Below are 7,172 nucleotides of genomic sequence, written 5' to 3'. Positions count from 1 at the left end.
CTTTTTTATAGGTTTTGGATTTTTTTTGTTTTAGATTTTTTTTTAGTTTTAGTCTTTTTAATAGTTTTAGATGTTTATTTTTCTTAATTTTCGAATATTTCTTTATCTTATATTTTGGATGTTTTCTTTTATTATGTTTCGGATATTCTTTTTCCGGCCCACTAATTTTATTTAGATGTCTTGTTTTATTAGATTTTGAATATTTTTAAAATGATTTTGGATATCTCTTTTTTGTTAGGCTTTATCGAATATTTCACTACAAGAAAAATGGCCTATGGCCACGCTTTTTATTTGCCACGCTTTAAAAGCGTGGCCAAAAGTGGTCAATGGCCACGCTTTTGTGAGGGTGGCGATTGAATAGAGATTTGGCCACATTTTTTCTGGCTACGCTTCAAAAACGTGGCGAAAAGGGTCAACGGCCACGCTTTTGAAAAGGTGGCCATTTATTAGAGAAACAGCCACATTTTTTTCTGCCACGCTTCAAAAGCGTGGCCATAGAGAAAAAGAGAGACGTTTCAAAAGCGTGGCAACAGGGTTTCATTATGGCCACGCTTTTAAAACGTGGCCATATCCTAGTACTCTTTTGGCACGCTTTAAAAGCGTGGCCAAAAGGTTCTTTTTTTTTGTTTTGGAAAAAAAAAACTAATAACCCTAACCTGCGAGAGACTCTCAAACCTAACAACCCCTTCAGCCTAATAACACCTAAACACGCTTTGAGACTCTCTCACCCCCATCAATGCCTCCGTCACTCACAACCCCTGCACTGACGGCTGAGGGTGGTGACGGCTGAAAGGAAGCTGCTGCTGGTGTCGGCCTCCATGAGGATGATCGGGAGCGAGGGCGAGGTGGCTGTGATTTTCGAGGCCAGGGGAGGGATGGTGGCGATGCGAGGCTTCGATTCGTTGATTTGCTTGCGGATTTCGGCGGCGGTGTTGAGAGGGTTGGTGGTGGTGATGATGGCGCCGAGGGACATGACGACGAGGCAGACGACGGGGAAGTAGATGTTGTTTGGGGAAAGGAGGAGGACGACGGTGCCCTTGCGGATGCCGAGGTCGTAGAGGGAGGGGGCAACGGCGTCGACTGCTCGCCAGAGTTGGTGGAAGGTGATGTGGTTGCCGGTGGTGGCGTCAAAGAAGGGGATCCTGGCATGGTGGGCGTGTGATGAGATGAAGGTGGTGACATCCAAGGAGTGGTTCTGTGGAAGTGGAAGTGGCTTACTTTTGCGCTGTAGAACCCACTTCTTGGATCTATATCTCTTCCCCTGCTCCTTTCTTCTCGGCACTGCTCATCTTCTTCTCCTCGGCGCTGATGCTCTTTTGGTGAGGAAGGTCACAAGCCCCTATTCAGCCACTCTTCTTCTTCTCGGCGCTGGTTCTATGCCTCAAATCAGGTATATACACAAAACAGTTTCAATTCATTTCATAATTGTTGAAACTAACTAACTAACTGGGATTATTCTCTTTGTTGTATTTGGATTGCTTATTTGATAAGCATTCTCTACATTGAGTACAAAACCCGCAAGGAGAAAGAGAATGTCAGCTTCAAAAACCATGTCATTCAGGTTTGAGTTTTTTCTTTCTCAGCTTTGAGTTGTACAAACTGTACAAACAAGGAAAAACCACCATTAAATTGTTTTAAGGCTGTGATTACAAGTTTGCCTTTTTGAGTGAAAAAGGATTGGGTTTCAATTCTACTTTATTCACTAACTCTTTTTTTTCCCATCCCTTGTCCTTCAAGCTCTTCATTTACCAAACACATCTTTATATTGTTGTCTTTGCCTCTTTGATGAGTACAATATTTCATAATAGAAGATAAAGAGATATTAAGGTTGTGCTTATTAGAACGAAGGATATGATTGTTACTCATGTGAATTTATCACCCATCTGGGCAAGGTAGTGTTATTATTTTATATACATTAGTTTTATTCTTATCGGTTTTATATAACCAACATGAATTTAATTCCTTTACAAGCAAGTTGATATAATTGTTACTCAATACAATTTTTCTTCAAACAGTAGAAACCTTTTTCTCATTTTGAAATTATTGGACCAGTATTTTTATTCTTATCGGTTTTCTTTTTTTGCAGCTTGTAAACTTTTTCGCACCCCTAATGTGAATGACATAATGAAGAATTATTTTGATTACAGATTGAAGAAATTTAGCTCGTAAGTTCACGCTGAAGCACCCACCATTAAGCATTATCTTTAAACATTTTCTGTTGGAAATTAGAGTGTATGGTGAATTATTTTGATTATTATTTCAGAATAATTTTGGTGGGAAATGGGTAGGTTGAGAAGTTTAGATTGGTAGCATTTGGTTTTTAACATGGTATTCAACACTACTACTACAAATAATTTCAGTGGCATTGTAGCTTGTAGGCCTTTAAGTTTATTACCATGAAATTGAAAGTATGGTGTTGGTGTAATCTTTTGAAGCCTTTTTCTCTTGTTGTCACAGTTCCTAGTTGACATGGACAAACACTTGTCATATCTCATCTATGGGTATTTAGAGGAAGGTAATTCATTAAGTCTGCAAAATTGTAACAATGAATCTTTCTCTAAGTGTTGTTTATGTATGTTCAACTTTAATTTGTGAGAAATGGAAATTGTTTCTTTCATTAACTGTTCTGTTTCTTTGTTTATCAGTGCCTTGTATTAACTCCATCTTGTGAAGGCAAAGAAAGCTAGAAGATACATTCCAAAAGAATTCAAATAGGTCCAATATTGTAATTTCCTCTCTTTAGATTATAAATGCAGCAATTCTTTTATGGGTTTGAGTCTTTAGATTATAAATGCAGCAATTCTATTTTCAAAGTCTTCAATATATTTTTTGCTTTGTTTCTAGCTAAAGGAAGTTGTGAAATTTTGGACCTCAAGTAGCTGAACTTGCTTCAATACATTTTGTTTTATTCTTATTAGCATAATGCTGATGAATTTTTATAGTAGAATGTGAACCTAGTTTAATTTAGAATTGTTAATACATGCATAAATTAGATTATTTCTTATAATATTTTTATATATATCATTTTTCTTGGCTCAATTTGTTCTTGATATTTTGCTGCAGGCTAGTATTGGAATGGATAACTTGAACGCTTAATGCACAAAGTGGAGCAGTTTTAGGTTGATTATGATCTTTTACTAAGTATTTAGGTTGATGATCATCTCTATTAGTGTAATTTGATATATTATGAGCAGTTCTAACTTATATTATTTCTGTATTTTTCTTCAGTTTTTAGTTTTGGATTTTGAACTCAAGATTTATTTTGTATTTGAGTATTAGTTTTTTAATGTATAAAACAATTATAGTAAATTATATATGTCACTAACTATTGTTTGATTTGTCTTGTAATAAAAATTGCATAATATATTTGTAGGTTTGGTAATAAAAAAGGATTGAAAATTTATAGTGTAGCAATGAAGATCAAGTAAGGAAAATAATTTTTTTTTTAATTTAACAAGGTTTTTGCCACGCTTTTAAAGCGTGGCTGTATATCTTGCTATGGCCACGCTTTTAAAGCGTGGCCGTATCTCTCCCTATCGCCACGTTTTAAAAGCGTGGCCGTATCTCTTGCTATCGCCACGCTTCAAAAGCGTGGCCGTATCTCTACCTATCGCCACGCTTCAAAAGCGTGGCTGTATCTCCCATATGGCCACGCTTTTAAAGCGTGGCCCTATCTCCCACATACGGCCACGCTTTAACGGGTGGCTAGTTGTAAAAAGCGTGGCAAAAGAAAAAGCGTGGCGATAGGTCACCAAAAGCGTGGCGATAGATCAACCGCCACCCCTTCATACGCCACCCTTTCAAAAGCGTGGCAGTAGCTCAAAAAGCGTGGCGAAAAGCTATCGCCACGCTTTTTTCAACTTTTCGCCACGCTTTAAAAGCGTGGCAATAGACGTATTTTCTTGTAGTGTTTCTTTTTATTATGTTTCAAATGTTCTTTCCTCAGTAATTTTGAGTTGTTTTTATTTTGTTTGACTTTTGGATTTTTTTAATATTTTAGATGTTTTTTTTATTAAGTTTTAGATATTTCTTTGTATATTTTTTCTTTTTAGGTTTTAAAGGATTCTCTTTTAATAGTTTTAGATGTTTTTTTTATGTATTGTTTTCTGTTAATAATTTAGGATTTTTTATTTTTTATTTTTTATTTTTTTTTGTTTTTTTAATATTTTAGATAATTTCTTTTATTATTTTTAAGATGTTTTTTTTTAATTATATTTTAAATGTTTCCTTTTTAATAATGAGAGAGGAAAGGAAAGAGAGGCTTTCAGCGTATTTTTTGCTGAGAGAAATGTCAAAGTGACTTTGTATGATGAATTTGGGTTATTTTTAATTAATTTTTCTAAGCCCAAGTAATAGTTGACTGTAATATGCTACCCTAATTGGTTACTTAGCATAATTGTAAATTTACTATGATGCAACGCCTTCAACTGGGCATAAGGCACATGCTCGGCCAAAAATTTACCCCTTAGGGCATTATTGGCCCACGTGATATTCAATCAAGATCTTCTCCTGTTAAATTTAAAAAGAATTTGATACGAAAAATGGAAAAGGGGTATTACGTAGTAGTGTTCCATGAATTGAATGCCTCATGGGCTGCAATCACTTGAATTGTATATCTAATTAAATATAATAAATAATGCAGCAATCACGGTTGTAGAAAGGGTAGGGGCGGAGACAACAGCTCTGTTCAGGGAGCTCCGTTTCTCTCAATAGGAGAGTCTTTTGAAAACTCTGGGTTCTTCTCCAAATTTAAGGGAGTTTTTGAGTCTTATTTTTCAACAAACAAATCTACACTCTTACATAATCCTCATTCCACTTGAATCGTCAAGACCACTGAAACCTGAAACACACATCATTCTCTTCATTAACCACTGAAACCTGAAACACACAAAATTTTTTTCACTAACCCTTCAAAATGAACAACATCGAGGAAAAAGTCATAAAACTCAACAAGTCGGGAGAAATGGGATATAAGAAAGATTGCTTAAATGTGGTGGGAAAGTTAATAAGTGATAAGGAGATGAGCTTCAAAACTTGCAAGAATGCTTTACTAGGAATGTGGGAAAACCCTCAAGGAGTGGCGGTACAGACATTGGAAGGAAGAAGATACTATTCAGCTTCAAAGACAGGAAGAAAGGGTTGCAGATCATTCAGAATGGACCATGGAATGTCAAAGGTAATATGATTAATCTCAGGCTATGGAGAGAGGGCGTGTCAGTTTTTGAAGTTGACCATGATTTCATGGAATTTTGGATTCAAGTGCATGGCATTCCACTTGAATTCATGGAGAAAGAAACTGCTTGCCTTATTGGAGAAATGTTAGGAGTCTTAGTCGAAGCTGAAGAACCAAAGATGGATGGAGTCCTCAAGAGGCCATATCTGAGAATTAGGGTGAGCATCAATATCACAAAGGCATTACCTACAGGATTCTGGTTAGATAGAGAGAATCTACCTCCACTGTGGATTTTTTTCAAGTATGAGAGGTTGCCAGACAGCTACTGCTTCAACTGTAGTATACTAGGGCATGAGAAGAAGTCATGCAAAAATCCAACAGCCATGGCATGCTGGGATTCCACAAAGAAAAAATATGCATCGAGACTGGGAGCAAGTCTGGGTCGAACATGATCAACCATGGGAGGAGGTACTCCAAAACAAGGAGGACGGAGTCAGGATGGGGAGGTACATGCGCGTGAACAAATGAACCCTGAGAGAGAGAGAGTAGCGAAGAATGAAGCTCTGAAGAAAGTAGGATGAGGGCAGAAAGAGTTTCGCAGCAGAAAATCCGTGAGGAAAGTGTATGGGAAAACCAAATGAGGAGAGAAGAAGAGATGGTAGACGCAGAGGAGCAGGTAGAAGAAATACCAAGAATCCCTGATTTTCAGGAAAAGGGGGATACGCATCATGAATTAGGAACAACCTATAAAATCAGCAATCTGATTGAAGAGATAAGAGAGAGGAAGAATGAATGGGCCGCTATCAAAAAGGCCCAGATGCAAGAAAGGAGGAATCAAGCAAAGAAATCAGATGGAAATGGTCAAGCAAGGGATATTGGGCCCAAAACAGGGGCCTTAAATCAGCAAGCAAGGAATGCTGGAGAAAGTGGGCTGAACAATTACACAAATGAAGGGGAAGAAGTGAACAGCTATAAAATAGAAGAATGGAGAATGGGCCTAGGAAAAAAAGAAAAGAAAACCATAGGCCAGGAATTAAAGAGGCTGATGTTAGCAAGGAAGCGGGACGAACAGGGGTATGAAGCCAGAACAAAAGGAAAAGAAAAACAAGAATTTCTGAAGGGGGAAATAGAGGAAAATGCTACAAGAAGACTATCCAAAGAAGATCAGAAGGCTGAACATAGAGGAGAGTGCCAAAAAGCAAAGCCAAGGGAGAATATATACTATGTTGAGTTAGCAAGTGATGAAGATGAAGAAAAGGAAACGGAAGCACAGACAGATTGGGAAACGCGACTTGCAAAGAAATTGGAGCTGAATTTGAAATTAAAGAGGAAACGAGAAACCAAACATATTCCAATGCTAACTTATAGGGAGAGACAGGAGGAACAAGAGGATAGAGAACCTAAGAAAACAAAGAACAACACCAACTCTAATGGTTCAGGGGAGTATCAGTTAGCTAGGCAAGTTACTGGTCAGATTATAGAAATTCAAATGGCTGAGGAGGCGGGCCTTATCAAGCCCCAACCTCAGCCATGAGTATCATCAGTTAGAATTGTCGGGGAATAGCGGCTGCCCCGATTCTGAGTTGTATAACCTTTGTAAAAAAGTAAATCCGCTTATAGTATTTTTAATGGAAACCAGGGCCAGTCAGGAAAGAATGAGTAGGATAAGAAGAAGGCTGAACTTTGACAAGTTTTTTTGTGTAGAACCCCGGGGCTTGTCCGGTGGGCTATGTTTGTTATGGAAATCCAATATTAATATCGATGTTTATGAGTGGTGTGATAATTATATTAAAGCTAGTATTAACCTTAATAACGTTATGAAATGGCAGGGTGTTTTTGTATATGGCAATCCAGTTTTCCAAAAGCGAAGGCAACTCTAGGGGAGCTTACGGTAAGTAATAGGAACAGGGAAGAACCTCAAGCTGTTTTGGGAGATTTCAATGATATCCTAAGTCAAGATGAAAAGGTAGGCCTTCATCCTCAACCAAAAATTTATTTG

At 37.5% G+C, this 7,172-nt stretch overlaps 1 long non-coding RNA gene across 1 annotated transcript; it reads left to right on the top strand.

The window, feature by feature from the left end:
* On the top strand, positions 2,169–3,269 carry LOC110265661. The gene is made up of 3 exons (XR_002351853.1): positions 2,169–2,515; positions 2,646–2,715; positions 3,064–3,269. It is a non-coding gene; the product is annotated as an uncharacterized LOC110265661 (long non-coding RNA).

This window comes from Arachis ipaensis, chromosome B08 (assembly GCF_000816755.2).
Source record: "Arachis ipaensis cultivar K30076 chromosome B08, Araip1.1, whole genome shotgun sequence".
NCBI classification, from domain to species: domain Eukaryota; kingdom Viridiplantae; phylum Streptophyta; class Magnoliopsida; order Fabales; family Fabaceae; genus Arachis; species Arachis ipaensis.
This window is presented reverse-complemented; position numbering and strand designations above follow the sequence as displayed.